Source organism: Leptonychotes weddellii, chromosome 8, assembly GCF_054177405.1.
Source record: "Leptonychotes weddellii isolate Sample4059 chromosome 8, ASM5417740v2, whole genome shotgun sequence".
NCBI classification, from domain to species: domain Eukaryota; kingdom Metazoa; phylum Chordata; class Mammalia; order Carnivora; family Phocidae; genus Leptonychotes; species Leptonychotes weddellii.
Genome location: NC_138376.1, coordinates 56,610,815 through 56,630,297, shown reverse-complemented (window position 1 = coordinate 56,630,297; position 19,483 = coordinate 56,610,815). Strand labels below are relative to the sequence as shown.

The 19,483-nt window shown below is 38.5% G+C and overlaps 2 long non-coding RNA genes across 3 annotated transcripts in view; both read left to right on the top strand.

Annotated features, from left to right (window-relative positions):
- LOC145723039 (uncharacterized) overlaps positions 1-4,708 on the top strand; it is a 96,958-nt gene extending 92,250 nt beyond the window's left edge. For both annotated transcript variants that reach the window (XR_014147762.1, XR_014147760.1), the window contains exon 3: positions 1,784-4,708. This is a non-coding gene — a long non-coding RNA (uncharacterized LOC145723039). The remainder of the gene's footprint in view (positions 1-1,783) is intronic.
- Positions 4,709-4,776: 68 nt separating this feature from the next.
- On the top strand, positions 4,777-18,943 carry LOC145723038 (uncharacterized). Its single transcript, XR_014147759.1, has 3 exons — positions 4,777-5,036; positions 5,532-5,624; positions 17,194-18,943. It is a non-coding gene; the product is annotated as an uncharacterized LOC145723038 (long non-coding RNA).
- The last annotated feature ends 540 nt before the right edge of the window (positions 18,944-19,483 follow it).

Here is a 19,483-nt window from a genome sequence, read left to right as displayed (position 1 = left end):
AATCTGGGACATTTCAATTTAGAGCCTTGATGATAAACACTCACTTCCTCAGCCCATGGTAAATGAGTCTGTCTCTACCACCTTCCTTAGTTTCTTGTATTACCAGAGAACAAACCCATGTCTTCAATTAGACTAAGCCATCTTTTCAAGTGGGAACCATGACTTTTTACCATTGTTCCCACATTTCCACACATTACAATACACATACTTGGCACTCAACAAAGTGCACTAAATAAATGTTTGATATCCATCCTTCTCCCACTATCTTTCCCTTCCTGGTCCACTACACTTCCTTTCTCTTGATATCTTTTAGTTAAAAAGGTGGCGGGGCGGGGGAGTTTGCTATCCTGGCAGAGAGCAAAAATATTCTAAGGAAATTTCTACTTCACATTTAAATAAAAAGTTCATTGTAGGACATGTGCAAATTAAACAAATATTATTGGGGAAATATAATTAAAAACAAAATCTCCCAACCCCGAAATCTTCTTCGGGAAGGTAGTAGAGAATGAGAAGCAGTTTTATTATTGAATAAGAAGCAAACCAAGATATAATGCACATCACAGACTGAAAGGACAGAAAGAAATCTCACCCTTTTACACAGCTGAAAAAATAAAGCCAGTCTTCAAGATAAATGATAACTAGTCCCAAGTAAGAAGAATTGATAACTCCATTTGTCCCACATAGTTAATCTTAACATTACCTGTTAATTGGAGTGACCCAAGTTGAAAAACAGACTCTCTATGACATAAGGTAATTTCGTGTCTTAGAAGTTAGGCTCCTACCTTCCCAGAGAAACTGGAAGATAGGGGTGCTCTCCTTGGACGCTGCATTTCAAAGAGGTGGTTCCACATTCTTGAGAAAGGCATTTCTGGGTCATAAAGCTGACAAAAGGCCTTTCTAGTCTTCAAAAACTTTACATACATCTCAAAGAGATGAGAAAGTACCTAGAATTACATGCTCTCTTAGGTAAATGTTCTAAGAAAAGGGAGGAGAGGGAAATATCTTCCCCCCCATTTCAACAGGGATAAGTAAGCCTTTTATTTTCAATTTGTATCATCCTTACAATATATAAAGTATATCTTAAATTTCTTAATCTGTCAAATGACAAAACTAAAACAACTTAGTAATGAGTTTGATGTCCTTTATTCAAGGAAAAACAATCCGTGAATTGGGGGAGTACAGTGCCTCCCAAGTACAGGAGCATTCCTCCCAAAGTATTTTGGGCAAGAGCGAGTTTTATAGAACATCAGAAAGAGTAACTCGGAAACAGGGCATGATTGGCTGAGAGGGCGAGGCTTTCCTTATAAAGCCACCAGATCCTATTTTAGGGTAAGGTAAGCTAGCTAAACTGAGTTGGAGGATTGTGATTAGTGTATTTTAGGCTTCCTTGATAGGTGTTTCCCACAAGTTCAGGCTGACTTAGGTTTAGATTTGTGACACGGAACTGGTCACTAGCACTGCCTTCATTTTGTGGGTACTGATAGACAAATTAACTTTATCAAATCTCACTACAAAATTGTAATATATTCAGCATATTTCTTTCCAATCATATGCATGCAGGCATATGTGTATCAGTTGGCTTCATTTTACATACCTATTTCATTATTTATTCTTTATTACATACATTATTATTTATGACTCATGTATTTCCTTATGTATTTAAACTTTCTATTAATCTTAGTGCTTATGGTGACTTCCATTTTTGGGAAAGGAATTAAAAAGTGATTTCTAAATGACTAAATTTACACTTAGGATATTTTTTCAATTTTTTTTTTTTTTTCAGGCAGAAGCTCTGACCTCCAGGATTTCAGTGTGATGCTTGAGATGACTGATACACCTAGTTTGGTGCAAACTGTATTCTTAGTATTGATTTTTTTAAAGAAGTATCTATTCTTTAAGGAGCCCACAATCTATCCAGGAAATGAATGTAGCTCACCAAATTGCTATGCATTATTATGTTTGCTTTAATAATAGAAGTGTAAATTGTTATAGGGAAACAGAGGTGGGAGTGGTTAAGAAGGCCTGGGAAGTACAGGAAAGACATGGTCTAGGCAAAGGAAGGAGCAAAGGAGAGGATTTACGGAAAGGTCTGAAATATTTGAGTAATGGATTACAAATTCCAGTGGAGTTGTATCAGAATTACCCAAGGGAGTTTCTTAAGGATATAATCCTGAGGGTCTATATCTGTCAGAATATCTACAAAGTGGTCCTAGGAATCTTTACATTAATGCACATCTGTGCAATATTGTGATTTATAAGAAATATATATTTCATCATTCAGATGACCAAGACATTTCTCATATATATTTAGTCTTTGTCCACAGTTCCTGGCTCACAGCTCCCAAAACCCTTGGAATTTCCTGAGCAATAAGAGCAGTGGGTACCTCTTTTTTTTATATTTGGTCTCTTGCCCTCAGTTCCAGAAATTGCTTCAGAGCCATAAAAATGAAATGAGTGTCTTGTTATTCACAGCAAGGCTCTCTCCACCACAACTGGGTTTATGTTATTGAAGTGACTTTGGAAAGCACCTAAGGATGGGGGCTGGTGGCCACGGGAACTAACGGTGAATACAGCGTTGGAACATTCAGTCCCACCCACTGACTTCTGGGGAGGAGAGAGGGACTAGAGGTTGAAACAATCAACAATGGCCAATGATTTAACAGTCCTGGCTATGTAATAAAGCCTCCATAAAAACTTAAAGGATGAGGTTCAGAGAGCTTCCAGGTTATGGAACCAGAATTCTTCCTCATGCCACCTTTCTGGGCTTCAAACTCCACAAGGACGGAAGGTCCTTTGCTCGGGACCTCATCCTATGTATCTCATCATCTGGCTGTTGATTCATGTCCTTCAATATCCTCTGTATTAAACAGGTAATCTAGTGAATAAATGGGTCTCCCAAGTTCTGTGAGCTTCTCTAGCAAATTAATCGAACCCAGGAAGGAGGTCATGAGAACTCCCAATTTATAGCTAGTCTGTCATAAGTACAGGTAACAACCTGGGCTTGGGGTTAGCATTTGAAAGTGGAAAGCAGGCTTGTAGGATGAACGTTCAACTTGTGGAATCTGATGTTATCTCTGGAAAGGTAGTGTAAAGACAGAGTTGAATTGTAGGACTCCTAGCTGATGTCTGAGAATTGCTTGGTGGTGTGGGGAACCCCACTCCCTCCCCACCCATGTTGGAATTGGGTGCATAATCTTTGCTATCCATTTTGATTTTAATGCCCACTCAGGATAGGAAGTCACTTTTTAGGGATTCTGCTTGGGGCCCAGTGCAGATGAGAAGTAAGGGAGACAAGTGGAGACCAGATACTGAAAAGCTTTGTCCATAAAGAGGCTGAATTTTCTCCTGATAGTTTCTAACCAAGACTTGTTAATTTCTAGCCAAACTGGGCATTACACGCAGGGAGAGATGGAAGGCAGAAAGAAAACAAGAGGAGGAAAGAGTCAGAACTGAGAATTGGTATTAACTTATACTCTCCTCCTCCCCCACCTGCCAGGAGCAAGATGTTTCTGCTACTTTAACTGTTTTCTGCCCTACCAAGGATGTAGCAAAATTTATTAGGAAAGACTTCTCCAAGTAAAGCATTTGCTTCCAGCTGTGAATCTGACTGTTGTTCTTTGAGTCACACAGAAGCCTACGCTAGTAGACATGGTTGCTGTTTCAAGAAAGAAAATAAAAGTTTATGTTTTGGAAATTACAGGGGAAGAACAACTTTCTTCTCTCAACCTGTGGAACAAATTATGTAAGCAGGAAAATATGTTGTATAAATGGGATGTTCAGTAGAGACAAACTCACCTCTTACCTTTCACCTATCAGTTATGACCGAGAGTAAGGAAACCATTACATATAAGCACAATATATATTTAATAATGTACAAAAAGTCCTTGAGGAAGACAGCGACATCCCAACAGCTATTGAGAATACTTAAGATTATCTAAAATACATCATGAAATAAAATGACATTAGAACCTGCTAAAGCACTAGTTGTTACAGAGGACTGGTTATACCATGGTTTCTCAATATCAGCGTTATTGACATTTGGGGCTGGAGAACTCCTTGTTGTGGGGACTATCCTGTGTATTATAGGATGTTCATCAGCATCCCTGTCCTCTACTCGTTAGATGTCAGTAGCACCCTCCCCCAGTTGTGACAACTAAAAATGTTTCCAGACATTGTCAAATGTTCCCTGGGGAGAAGAGGGACAAAATCATCCCTGGTTGATAATCAATGGCTTATTGGTAACATATGAAGGTGTAATACTTCCTGTAATTTCCGTAATTAAACCCCCACAAGTAGAGTGTCCAAGTCTAACCCAGATCCAATTTAGAAAATGGATGTTCACAGGGCTCCTGGGTGGCTCACTGTGTTAAGTAAGCATCCCCCTGACTCTTGATTTCAGCTCAGGTCATGATCTTGGGGTTGTGAGATCGAGCCAGTCATTGGGGTCTGCACTCAGCGGGGAGTCTGCTTAAGATTCTTTCCCTCTCTCTCTGCCCCTCCCCTTGCTCTCTCTCTCATTCTCTCTCTTTCTAAAATAAATAAATCTTTTAAAAAAAGAGAAAACTGATGTTCACTAAATCCCACTAAATCCAATGATACTAAGGCACAGATAAATAATCCTGACCATAAACAGCCTAGAGTAAAGATCAGGGAGTTGAGGCTCGAAGCAGACTTCCATAAAAAGATTAATGACCCATATATACTACTGATTTTTTCCCCAAGCATTAAACTGTATTTCAGTATCCTTAAGAGTTAACTTTTCAAAAACCATCAGTGATATATTCCTTTCTAGGCCCAATGACCTGGCTCACAGTAAAACCCTGTGACCCCCAGAGATAGGATGGGGGAATCTAAGGCAACAGCATCCTTCATATATAATTTCTGTGCATTCCACAGACTCACACAGAACTTATGCGGTCAGGATCTCTGAACTCCAAATGTTGCTGATTCACAGCGTCTCCTCTAATATGACCTTGACTTATTTTTGCAAAATTTGAAATTCATTTTCTCTAGAATGAACATCCTTGGATCTAAAGGTAAATTTGGTTCCATAAAAAAAGCCAGGGAACTGACTAACCTCTAACCATTCTGAGTTTGACTTCTACAGATCTCATTTCAATTTTTTTGCCTCTAAAGAGTCTTAAATCTAACATACTTATTTAAATTTGACAGTAAATACTGGCACCTTCCCCAGTGTTCATAACTCCATTTCTAAATGTATTTTCAGTGACATATTGCTTGGGTAAAATTTATATATTCTATATTTATGGAAACAACTTAACTCTCCAACAATAAGGAGATGGTTAAATAAATTACTTTACATATACAGCCATTTAAAAATCACAGGTGAGAAGAATAACTAATGGCATATGTATGATATAAAGAGGAAGTTACAAAAGTAAAATAGGAACTATGTACATTTGATCTTGATTTTATAATTAAATACATATATGACTGAAAAACATTTTTACCTATTAAAGCGACAATTATTCCAATTCACATATTTATATTCTTCCTCTGCTATCCTCAAGGCCTTCATGCCAGAAATGAAGAAGGGAGCTGCGTGTCCAGAGCAAGACACACCTGCTGCACCCTACACACCTACTTCTGCCTCCCAGTTCATGGTGAACCTCTACAATCTTCATTCTTGTTTTCAGTCCCAAGAAATGCTGAACATCTTTCACCCTCAGCAGATTCTAATCTCCATCTGGCTCTATCTTCTTTTATGACTAATTCCCTGAAACTTTTCTATAACTCATTTGAGGACTCAAGCTCACTCATCAGTAAAAGCCCCCTTATTCTCAGCCACCTCTATAGACATTTCCTTTCACTTTTTTGCTCCAACAGGAATCTGGCTCTCTCTCCTGTGACATTGTTCCCTGAAATCCATTCAAGTGGAAATTGAGTTGATCTCTCTATCCCACATACTTCTCAGGTTTGAGCTGGGCTAAGTGTCCTTTTTATTCCACATTGTCACACAAACCACTGTGCCCTCCTTCCCCCTAAAGACTTGCTGTTCCCTTAAAGTACATGCCTTCCGAGTATACCACCTGCTCACTATCCCTCCTGAGGGGCTCCCAGTCATAACATTGATCAGTTCCTTGATTTGATGCTTGTGTCAATCATTTTCATCATTCTTTGCATAAATCCTTTCCCTTCTATCATTACCTAGCCTCAACCACGATTCTAGTCAAATCCAACTCTCTCACATGTAGTTGGAATATTGAATTGAGGCGTGACTCCACTGTATTGGAAGAAGGAAATATATTTTCAGGAGGGACTGAAAGAGTTGTGTCAAGGAATTTAGGGTCAGCATTGTGTATAGTAGCTAAAAGCAGAAACCCCAAGTGTTCAACAAGAAAGGAATTGTAAGCAATATAAAACAAATAAGGAAAGAATGTCAGACTTTGTAGTTGTTTGACCACAAACTGAGGTGATACAAGAACACAGCAGCACACAAACAAATGGTGCAGAGGATGTACGTGGACCAACAGGCAAGGGTGGCTCTCCTTACAATCCTAAAATGAAGCCCTTCTTCATGTTAGTGCTTTCATAGTGAGAAAAGCCACATGCAGTGATGTGCAGAGTAATTAAGGGTGGGGTTAGGCATAATCTACCTAGGTCCATCTTGGGAGATAATCTGACTAGGACTTTGGCAAGGGTTTGAGTACATAACAAATGATGATTTTTCAAGCGGATGTTCTGAGGTGATAAATAAAAATTGATTTTGTTGCCAATTGGAGTGCAGGTATTTATTTGGCCTGCTGACCTACTGAGTCACCCACTGATGTGGTCATGGTCAATGAAAACACAGGGAATGTTTATCGATCCACTGTCACCTGTGTTTCACCTGGTGACAATGCCTACATTGAAGGAGGTTCTAGTGCTGGAAGACTGTGGAGCTCATCCTTGTTGTGACCTAGCTTTGGCTAATTAGGTATTCCAAGCAACTATATTGCTATTCCTGCTCCCTTCTGTCACTGATAAAGCTAAAATATTAATGATAATGAACTTCATGATTTTTTTGTAAGTTTCAGGCATTGTTCTTCATGTTTCATATGCACCATCTCCTTAATTCTCACAACCCAGGTAGAAACTACTTTTATCACCTTTGTAGATGAGAAAGCATACAAATGTTAAGTAATTTGTCTTGTCACACAATTAGCAGGTAGAGATGAGATTTCACCCCAGGCAGAAGGGCTCTAGAGCCCGGGATTTTATTCACTAAGTGATATACCAAGAAAGATTAAGATTACCTGGGGGAGTGAAAGAATGGAATAGTCCCAAATGCCACTTTTTTTCAGTATTTTATATTTTTCAATGTTCATGTATTACATGCATATTCAGAAAAAAATTTCATTATTTTATAATTTTATTTCTACTAACCATAGATTTTTTTCACTTCTGGAGTGAAAATGGATTTTGAGAGTCAGAACTATAAGTGATAGAAGTAACATTTAAGCAGATGCACAGATTAAGGTTAAAAGAGAGACAACATAGAATCACTGAGTAAATTCAGCCCCATGTACAAGTAGGAAGATGAGCACAGGTGAGAAGGGAAGGAAACTCTTTGGGGGTGTCATGTACCCCAGATGGCCTTGAAGACCCTATGTAGGACACCACAGGGGACCTCTCCATTCTTAATAAGTGCTCCGGACAATACTACAACCTTATCTGTGACCTTATCATCCCTGAGTCTACTAATTAGATCTAACATGAGTCCACTCTTGCCCACCATAGTTGCTTCTGTGTAAAGAAAGGGAATTCTATGAGGTTTTCTGGCTGGTAAGTACCTCCAATTATCAATAGTTTGATTTTCTTTCCTGTAAATACAAAGAACCAGACACACTACAGTAGTCATGCCTCACTTCTCTCCTTTGTTTTTAAATTTTTTTTTTAAGATTTTATTTATTTATTTGACAGACACAGCGAGAGAGGGAACACAAGCAGGGTGAGGGGCAGAGGAAGAAGCAGGCTTCCCGCTGAGCAGGGAGCCCAATGAGGGGCTCGATCCCAGGACCCTGGGATCACGACCCGAGCTGAAGGCAGTCGCTTAACCGACTGAGCCACCCAGGCGCCCCCTCTCCTTTGTTAATCTATGATCTCCAACCACATCTAATGCATACTCAAACCACCATTTGCTTATGGTTTTTGCCAACCTAAAAAAATCTAGTCTCGTCGCTACTATTATTTTGGTATATTCTCTCACCAAATAGACTCTAAAATATTCTAAAGTTAATTATGTCTTGCACAACTTTTGCATCCTATCCAAAACCTAGCATAGTTTTAGGCAAAGATTGACTTAAACAAACACATAGTATTTTTACACAATATGTCTGTTCATATATATATATATAATATTCATTATTTTATAAAATAATTATTTGTGTTTAACTCTTTTCTCCATTACCACTTCAGAGAAAGGAAGAAATCCTTCCACCCTTTTATAACATAGAATGCTCAGCAGTCACAAGTTCATAGTTGACTTTTAACCAAGGAGCCTAACACTGAGTGCTAATTCCAGCCCAAGCACCAACAAACTGGGTGACTTTGGGCCAGCTCCTTAGTTTCCTTCACTCTCAGTTTCTTCACCTGAATGGCCTGAACAAAATAAGAAATGATTATTGAGCAACTGTATCTCATATCCAACAAGCAATTATTGAATACCAAATTTGTGCCCAGGACTGTGCAAAGCACAGTATCAACACTCTATGGTGATTTATGGATTCATTCGTTGGCAAATGCATCTGTGTTTCCTAAGGTTTATTCTCATTATATATTAAAAGAAAGAACACCATTAATAAATGCTTCCTCACTATTCTGATCACATATCCACATTTCATTTTCCAAAGGAAGTTATGTGGACACACCTAACCTACAAATAAGTGTAATCCACTCACATATACAGAAATATAGGGGAATCAGATATTAGTGAAGAGAATCAATGCCTACTACAGTGTGACATGATGATTAAATGTCATCAGAAATTAAAAGCAATAAGCATAATGGGTAGGTTTAAACATGTCTTTCTATATGAGAATACAGTAAATACAAAACACAGTAACAGGACCACAAAATTGTACTGTAAAGATCCATATGGGCCTTTGGAATCATCTATTTATTCGTTTATCTTCCATTTAACATTTATTTTTTGAGTGCCCACAATATGCCAAAGTTCCAGGAATAAAGCTATCTCCTTCGCTTAACAGATTTGATTCATTCCTGAAAACCCTACTGCCAAGTGAAATATCATTAAATAAAAAATATATTCCCATTAATTTTAGTGGGAACAATTATGGTGCACTCCATCCCAACTCAAGGTGTCCAAACAATTTTCATAAATAGAAAAATATATCAACTGAACAATACACAATTGGGTAATGGGTAATACACAATTTGAAAGCAAAAAATTATAGTTTGCACATAAACAGAGAGGAAGGGGCTTGTCCTGATTGTGGAACCAAAATAAGAGCTAGGTAGGAAGGGAGGCAGGAACCATTACATATATAGTAGATATGTGAGATGATCATTTAATTTCTCCTCTGAACTAGGACAATTTTGAGAAGTGAAGTCAGTGCTATCTAAAAATACACTGGGACAATAAGCATAAAGCAGAACCATCCTGGGAAAACTGGGAAGTATGCCCATTTTACTCAAATGCAATTTTGTTTATGAGCAATCATGAGGTGAATGTTGAAGTTGGTCTTTCAGACTGCACCCGCCTGACACACATGTATTACAAATGTAGTTGACATAGCTCAGCACACATTTACTCTGACAAGAGTAGACAGCACAGAAGGAATAGTCAGCAGTCATGATTAGTTTGACCAACTCCTCTGATGTCCCTCTATTTCTCAGAAACATGCTAGCAGACCCAACGAAACTACCTGAGGCTGATTTCACTGCAACTCTAAGTGACAGTCATCCCCTGCCATAGGATCTTATTTTCAGGCAGGCTGCTTTTGGCTATAAGAAATCCAGTTGAAAAATGAATTGGAGGGGGAGACGAACCATGAGAGACTATGGACTCTGAGAAACAAACTGAGGGTTCTAGAGGGGAGGGGGTGGGAAGATGGGTTAGCCTGGCAATGGGTATTAAAGAGGGCACATATTGAATGAAGCACTGGGTGTTATACGCAAACAATGAATCATGGAACACTACATCAAAAACTAATGATGTAGTGTATGGTAATTAACATAACATAATAAATAATGATGTAATGTATGGTGATTAACATAACATAATAAAATAAAATTTAAAAAAAAAGAAATCCAGTTGATACTTATCTCAAACTTATCTACATAAATGAAGACATCTGTTTACAAAGACCTCAATTGAATAAGATAAGCCTATAGGCACAATTTAAATATAACTTGTTTATGTCTTTTGAAGACTACTTTAATGGAACCTGTATTCTTGAATCTCACCTGAATCTCACCCTCTACATAGTTTGATGTAAGGGGGTGAAATAGAACCTGAGGTGAATCCCTGTTTTGTCACTGACAATTTGCTTGGATGTGAACAAATTACTTTATCTAAGCCTGTTTCTTCATCTGTACAGTGAAATTAACAATGCCTATATTTCAAAGTTATTGAAAAAAATGAATCAAGATGTGTAAAGTGTCTGGGATATTATTAATCATTTTTCTCCCTTTTAAAAGTATAAAAACACCAATACAGGGACCAATATGGTGACAAGGGGGGTTCCTGAGTTTCCCTCCTTTCATGGACACCAAAAATACAGCAACATATGAAACAATTCCCTCTGAGAGAGACCCAGAAACTAGCTGAGTGACTCCTACACACCAGACAACTAATAAAATTAGTTAAACCTTTGGCTAGACTAAGAAAACAGAGCGAAGACTCAAATAAAATCAGAAATTAAAGAGACATTACAACTGATAACATAGAAATATTAAGAATTATAGGGGCACCTCAGTGGCTCGGTCAGTTAAGCAGCTGCCTTCGGCTCAGGTCATGATCCCAGGGTCCTGGGATAGAGCCCCACATTGGCTTCCTGCTCAGCAGGAAGCCTGAGTAGAGTCTGCTTCTCTCTCTCCCTCTACCTGCCGCTCTGCCTACTTGTGCTCTCTATCTCTGTTAAATAAATAAAAATCTTAAAAAAAAAAAGAATTATAAGACACTACCCTGAACAATTATATGTGAACAAAATAGATAACCTAGAAGAAATTGAGATATTCTGAATCATAAAAAAAAGAGTCTGAATCATAAAGACTGCATCATAAAAAACAGAAAATCTGAATACCAATTACCACTGGGGATTTTGAGTCAGTAATCAAAAATCTCCCAATAAAGAAAAGTCCAGGACCAGATTGTATCACTGGCAATTCTACCAAACATTTAAAGAAGAATTAGTAACAATCCTTCTCAAACTCTTCCAAAAATAGAAGAGGAAGGAACACTTCCAAATTCATTTACAAGATAAGCAAGGACACAACAAGAAAAAAAAAATTACAGGCCAATAACCCTAATAAGCATGGATACAAAAATACTTAACAAAATATTAGCAAACTGAATTCAATGGCACATTAAAAGGGTCATACACCATGATCAAGTGGGATATATTCCTGGGATTGAAGGATGGTTCAACATATGCAAATCAATAAATGTGATATGCCACATCAACAAATGAAGGAGAAAAATCATATGACCATCTTAATAGATGCAGAAAAATTATTTGACAAAATTCAACATTCTTTCATGATAGAAATCCTTCACAATTGGATATAGAAGAAATGTACATCACCATAATAAGAAGCCTAGAGGTAACATCATACTTAATGATAAAAAGCTGAAAGCTTTCCCTCTAAAATCAGGAACAAGACAAGATTGTCCACTCTTGTCACTTTTATTCAACATAGTACTAGAAATGCTAGACAGAGCAAATAGGGGGTGGGAGGGAAGGCATCCAAATTGGAAAGAAGTGGAACTGTCCCTCTTTATAGATGACATGATACTATTTATAGAAAACCTGAAGACCCCACAAAAAGTCTGTTAGAACCAGTAAACAAATTCAGTGAAGTTTCAGGATACAAAATCAATATATAAAATCTAAGTTTCTATACACTAACAATGAACTATTGTAAAGAGAAATTAAGAAAATAATCCCACTTACAATAGCATCAAAAACAATAAAATAGTTAGGAATAAACTGAATCAAGAAGATGAAAGACCTGCACTCTGAAAACTATAAAACATTAACTTAAAAAGTTGAAGGAGACCCAAATAAGTGGAATGATATTCCACATTCATGGATTGGAAGAATTAGTATTGTTAAATACTACCCAAAGCAAATTACAGATTCAATGCAATCCCTATAAAAATTCCAATGGCATTTTTTTCCACAGAAATTTTTTAAAAATCCTAAAATTTTATGGAAACACAAAAGACCCCAAATAGCCAAAGCAAACTTGAGAAATAACAAATATGGAGGCATCACTCATCTTGATTTCAAACTATATTACAAAGTTATAGCCATCAAAATAGTATGGTATTGGCATAAAGTCAGACACATACATCAATGGAACAAAATAGAGAGCCCAAAAATAAACCCACACATATATGGTCAATTAAATTTCCACAAAGGAGACAAAAATATACAATATGGAAAAGATAGTCTCTTCAATAAATGATGTTGGGCAAACTGGACAGTCTCATGAAAAAGAATGAAACTGGACCAGTATCTTACACCATACACTAACTCAAAACAAATTAAAGATTTGAATGTAAGATTTGAAACCATAAAACTCCGAGAAGAAAACATAGAAGGTAAGCTCCTTGAGTGGGCCTTGGCAATGATTTTTTGCATTTGACACCAATAGCAATGACAAGAAAAGCAAAAATAAATCAGTGGGACTATATCAAACTAAAAGCTTCTACACAGCAAAGGAAACTATCAATAAAATGAAAAGACAACATACGAAATGGGAAAAGATATTTGCATACTGCATATTCAATAAGGGGTTAATATCTAAAATATGTAAAGAACTCATACAACTCAATAGCAAAAAAAAAAAAAAGTAGCTCAGTTACAAAGTGGGCAAAGAACCTGCTGAATAGAAACTTTTCCAAAGACATACAAATGGACAAAAAGTACATGAAAAGATGCTCAACATCATTAACCATCAGAAATATATAAATCAAGGGCGTCTGGGTGGCTCAGTCGGTTTTAAGCGTCTGCCTTCAGCTCAGGTCATGATCTCAGGGTTCTGGGATCAAGCTCTGTGTCGGGCTCCCTGCTCAGCGGGGAGCCTGTTTCTCCCTCCCTCTGCCGCTCCCCCTTGCTTGTACTCTCTCGCATGCTCTCTCTCTCTATCTCATAAATAAATACATAAATACATAAAATCTTTTAAAAATATAAATCAAAACCACAGTGAAATATCATCTCACATGTTAGGATGCCTGTTATCAAAAAGACATGCGATAACAAACGCTGGTAAGGATGTGAGAAAAGGGGAGCCCTTTGTACACTGTTGGTGGGAATGTAAACTGCTACAGCCACTATGAAAAATCTGTAAGGACATTCCTTAAGAAATTAAAAACAACTACCATATGATCCAACAATCCCACTTCTGGGGTGTATATACCTAAGGAAATTAAACCATTACCTCAGAGAGATATCTGTACTCTTATGTTCATTGCAACACTTTCACAATAGTCAAAGTATGGAAACAACATAAATGTCCATCAACAGATGAATGGATAAAGAGAATGTGAGATATATACAAAGGAATATTAATCAGCAGTTAAAAAAATTAAGGAAATATTGCAATTTGCAACAACTTGGGTGAACTGGGGGGCTAAGCGATATAAGCCAGACAGAAAGACAAATACTGCATGGTATCACTTATCTGTCAAATTAAAAAAAAAAAAAAAGTTGAACTCATAGAAACAGTAGAATGGTGATTGTGAGCAGTCAGGAGGATGAGGAAAACAGAGACAGGCTGATAAAAGGGTATAAACTCTCAGTTATGAGATAAATAAGGTCTGAGGATCTAATGTACAACATGGTGACTATAGTTGATTACACTGTATTATATATTAAAATTTAAGAGGGTAGAATTTAACTTTTGAAAAAAAGAAAGAAAGAAAGAAAAAGAGAGAAAGGAGAGAGGGAGGAAAGGAAAGGAAAGGAAAGGAAAGGAAAGGAAAGGAAGAGAAGTAAACATGTGAAGTGATGGATGTATTAATTAACTGGATGAAGAGACTCTTTTCACAATGTATATGTTATCAAGTCATTACATTGTACCCTTTATTATAATTCTATTTGTCAATTATACCTCAATAAAAGGAAAAACAAACAAAAACAAAAACAAAAAAAACACCAAAACACTAATTATATGTTAAGTGTTATTCTTTTTTTTTTTTTTTAAGATTTTATTTATTTACTTGAGAGAGAGAACGAAATAGAGAGAGAGCATGAGAGGGGGGAGGGTCAGAAGGAGAAGCAGACCCCCTGCTGAGCAGGGAGCCCGATGCGGGACCCGATCCCGGGACTCCAGGATCATGACCTGAGCCGAAGGCAGTCGCTTAACCAACTGAGCCACCCAGGCGCCCCTGTTAAGTGTTATTCTAAGTACTTTATGCATGTTAATCCATTTAACACTCCTAATAATCCACGAAATAAATATCACCACTATTTATACATAAGAAAACGAAGACTTAATGGAGGACAAAGCCATAATTAGCCCTAAACCACCATCATCACAAAGAGGTAGAGCTGGGATTTGAACCCAGGCAACCTGACTCTAGCGTCTGTTCTTGGAGCCATCCCACTGTAATGCCTCCTTTTGTGGTCCTTGACACTGTCTTGTATTTCATTTTTTACCCCTAATTACATGAGCTCCACTGCTTGCTTTATTGCTTTCTTTATTCTCCCTGACATCAGAGGACAGGTTATCTCTAAGCTCTTAGGGTCAGGCGAATTTTCATGAAAGTTACAGTAGTTAAGCCATAAATCATTCTCAGGTCCAATTTTTGAGCCATCTCAGACTGTCACCTATTACTTGGTGTGGGTTTTCAAAATCTCAATGATTTTTCAACATCAAATTTATTTTTAAAATTAACCAACATATTATATTCTGGTTGTGATTAGTATTAAAACAACAATCACCACAACCACAACAATGTTGTATCTCAACAGCAAAAAGATTAGATATGCCTGAATTAGATATTGAATAAAGGATTTTAGCCTGAATGAAGACTGGTATTTGATTATTATAAACATTCATGTCATGGTCCTTTCTCAAAACAAGAGATTAAACAATTGGCAAACAGAAATCAGTGGTAAAATGGATTTGTTGAAAATCTCCTTAATGACAAATTTTGGTAAATTTTCCATACATCAAGTCACAGAATATATATTTACTGAGAAGATATTTAGGAGATCTCATTTTGTTCATTTTTTGTAATGAAGATCATAAACCAGTATCTTAAATTTATAGCACTTTCCAGAAAAATTTTCTGAAGAAAACAGAAGAAACATCAAAATTCAAACTCAATTCAAAGCTGAGCATCTGGAAAAAAGTATCCTTAGTTCTTTTTCTTCTCCTTCTCCTTTATTTATTTATTTATTTATTTTTGGTCTACTCTCCCCATATTGAACAATGTAAAACAATCCCCAGCAAGTTGACTACCCAGGAAAAGGAAATGCCTGCTTTTCTTCCCCAGTGTCTGCTTTCTCACTGTGCTGATCTTAAGCCAATCAACTGACTGGCACAAGGCCACAGTCTCTAACACAGACTTCAGGATGTATAAAATGCCTATTTGTTGTTGTTGTTTACTTAAGTTTTAAGCTCTATACAGTCAATCAACTAGGCACATGATAACTTAAAATCTCAGATCTTTTTCAGGAAGCCAGAGAATGACACAGAACTTAATTTATAGGAAAGAAATTGAACCTTTTTTCTCTAATGAGTTTAATTATCCTATTTGTTTAAAGTATTCAATTTTTTCTTAGAAGTGGTCCTCTCTATTCCCATACTAGAAGCTGGTGGTGCTGTGATATGCCACACGAATCCCCCTTCAGAGGTAGACTTATTATCCCAGCTGCTGAGAGTGCTACCAACAGACAGCCCCTAGCTGGGACCAACTCTGTAATTTGTGGGATCCCGTGCAAAATGGAAATGAGGGGCCTGGCCCCTTGTTCAAATATTATTAAGAATTTCAAGGTGGTGGCAGTAGAGAATTAACACAAATATTGGACTCTTCTGTGCATGGGGTCTGCACGCCCATGAAGCCCACCTGCCTTTACCTGCCAGGCAACTGTAATCATAGTCTCAGCAGAAGACAGCTGCCTCAACCAAAGATGCGCCCCTCCCAGAGTGGGCGAAATTCAGTAGTTGGATTGACACAGGGATGCAAATTCCTGGCCTCCTTCACCTCAACTTGGGACAAATCTGTTAGGGGTATCTCAGCTTTAAACCTGCTAGTAGCAGCAGCTTCATTGAAACTGCCTCACACCTCAGCTTCTCCGAGGACAGGATCTGGTCTCATTCCCTTCCCTTCCCCTCCCTTCCCTTCCCTTCCCTTCCCTTCCCTTCCCTTCCCTTCCCTTCCCTTCCCTCCCCTCCCCTCCCCTCCCCTCCCCTCCCCTTCCCTTCCTTTCCCCAAATATTGACTGAAAGAGCATTCTCTAATAAAACTCTTGCATGCTCCTGTCTCCTAGAGTCTGCTTTTCACAGAACCCAACCTGTGAAACCACACTTTCAAAAAACCCTTGCACTTACAAACACAGTAAACATTAGCATAGCAGCCTTTCCCATGCCTGTTATCTGGCCATATATCAATATTCAGATGGCGGTGAGCTACCGCACGAAGGAGCCTACTGTGGGAAAGGACAGAGCCTATAGGAGGGTAAAGGTCTGTGGAATTTCCATTTAGTCACCATGTTTGATTTGGCCATGGCTAAGACTTATTGAGCACTTAATGTGGTATTTTATATAAGTTAGGTTATTTAATCCTCACAATAAATCTTCGAGGTAGATATTCCAATTATCCCCATTCTACAAATGAGAAATAAAAGTAACAACAGCGAAGTTCAACAACTTCTCCACTGTCAAAGATGAAAGTGGCACAGTCAGGCTGTTAAATCAAAGCTAGAGCCCTTGATTCCTACCCTATAATCCCTGTCTAATGCTGTTTTTCCTTCTTTGGCTTTTCTTGCTGAACAGGGACACCTTCGAGTCAGAAGTCCCAGTGTGAATACCCAGCGGGCAGGAGAGGATTAACTCAACAAAGCTGAGTTTCTCAAATCCCTGTATTTCCAAGAAAGACTTGTTTTCAAGACTAGCCCTTGACCAACTCCAGGGAGCTGAGCTCTGAGCCTTGGAATGTTCTGTTTCATAAGTACGTTTGTAAGTCTGAGGCTTGGGCCACACTGTAGAGGTTTGACTAGACAATTTATGTTAATAATATGATTTATGGTAACACCTGTCTTTGCATGGAGGTTAGAGTCTGAGAAACTGAGATCAGTCACGTAAGTGTTGCATGCCTTTGTGACTGGCCTCTGATAAAAACCCTGAACATCAAGGTTTGGGGGAGCTTTCCTGGTTGGCAACACTTTGCATTTGTGGTCACACATGATCGGTGGGAGAATTCAGAGCACTCTGTACAACTTCTCTGAGATGGGTCACCTGAAAGCTTTCTGTACTTCTTCTGTACTTTGCCCCATGAGCCTTTTCCCTTTGTTGATTTTAATCTGTATTTCTCTCACTGTAACAAATGATAACTGTGAGTATAATAGTTTCGGATTCCGATAAGTCTTCCTAGTGAACACCATCCAGTCTGAGAATGGTCTTGGAGACTCTGACACACATCGCAATACTTCTTTTTAAACAGAGCAAGATGGGCAAATAGTTCCTTCTTGCTGTCTTTGTTGCTTTCTAGCTCAGAACCTATGAAGGTCATGCTGCAGCTGAATGTATCAACCCTGCAGAAAAAGCAGCATAGGTAGGACATTAAAGCCATTGTTCTCTCATTCGCATATGCATCTAAGCTGGAGAAATTTGCATTTCCTTAGTAGACATTATTGCTATGTAGGGAGAAATAGGCTCCTTTCAAGACTGTATTTGATCATGGGAGAAACAAAAGTCTGGAGCCTGAGAGTCAGATGATGCTGAGATTTATCAAAAAGAAAGGAGTTACCGTATAGGGTTCAGAGGAAAGAAAGGAAGGGACAGAGGGATGTTGAGAGGAATAAGGATGGAAAAAAGCTAGCAGGAAAGAGAGGTCAGATGGCAGGGGACCAAACTATTAACCCCTGATCATAAAGTATTGTATATTTATAACTCTGGCAAGCTTTTCCACAAGGAAAAATGAAGCACCAGGTGCAATGCCTAAAGCTCTGCCCACTGAGAGGATTTTCTTCCACCACAGCACTTGGAAGCCACCTGAAGGACTTGAGGGCAGGCTTGTGGTGCTGCTGCTGTTCAGTTTCTGCTAGTGCCAGCATCTGGTGCAGAATTCTCTTCTTCTTCAATCAACCATCAAAGGGTACACTCCATGAAGCCATAAGTGCAGAACAAGAGGGAGCAGTGCTGGGAGGAAGGGCCATGGGTCCCTTCCTCCCACAAGTTATTTGAGTACCACTGGATCCATTAACTCATGGCCCAAGTAGCAGAGAAGCTTGCGTGGCAGCCTGGACCCCTTGCCTTTGACCTTTTACTTTTCTGGGCCCCACTCAAAACTGGCAGCTTTTTGTTTTACTAGATAACTAGTCAGAGTAGTATGCCCAAATGAGATATATGTTTCCTTCAAAATCTAAAAAAGCACACCAAGTATTATGCCTCTTTCTTAGTGGGAGGAGGAATCAGATGCAGCATCCTATCCTTCACCTTGGCAGAGATAACTTGGCATGGCTCAGTTCACTGAGCAAGGGTTGGTACACTATGGCCCGTGGCTTAAATGTAATCTTTGGCCTCTTTTTATCCAGCCCACAAGCTAAGAATATATACCTATTTTTACATTTTCAAAGGATTAAGGAGAAGAAGAAGGAGGAGGAGAAGATGAAGGAGGGAAAAGAAGATAAGGAGGAGTGGGGGTGAGGAGGAGGAGGGGAAGAGAAAGAGAAGAAGGGGGAAAAGGAGAGAAGAAAAAGAAAGAGGAAGAAGAGGCGAAGGAGAAGGGGAGGAGGAAGAAGAAAGAGGAGGAGGAGAAAAAGAAGAAACAGAGACTACGTGTGACCCACAAAGCCTAACATATTTACTAATTTATGGGCCCTTTACAGTAAAAGTTTGCCAACTAGACAGCTGTAATGGTTTGAGGGTGTCTTTCCTTGCCCATAATGGCTTTCACTCCACAGGCCAGAGAAACAGTATGAAGATTCAGACAGCTGACAGCATGTTCTAATCTAATAATGAATTCCACATTGGGGTTGTACCTATAAGGTTAATTCAGAAACCCACTGAGCCCACAGTGAGATGGACTCAATCCAAAACTTCACTGATCACCTCACATCCATAA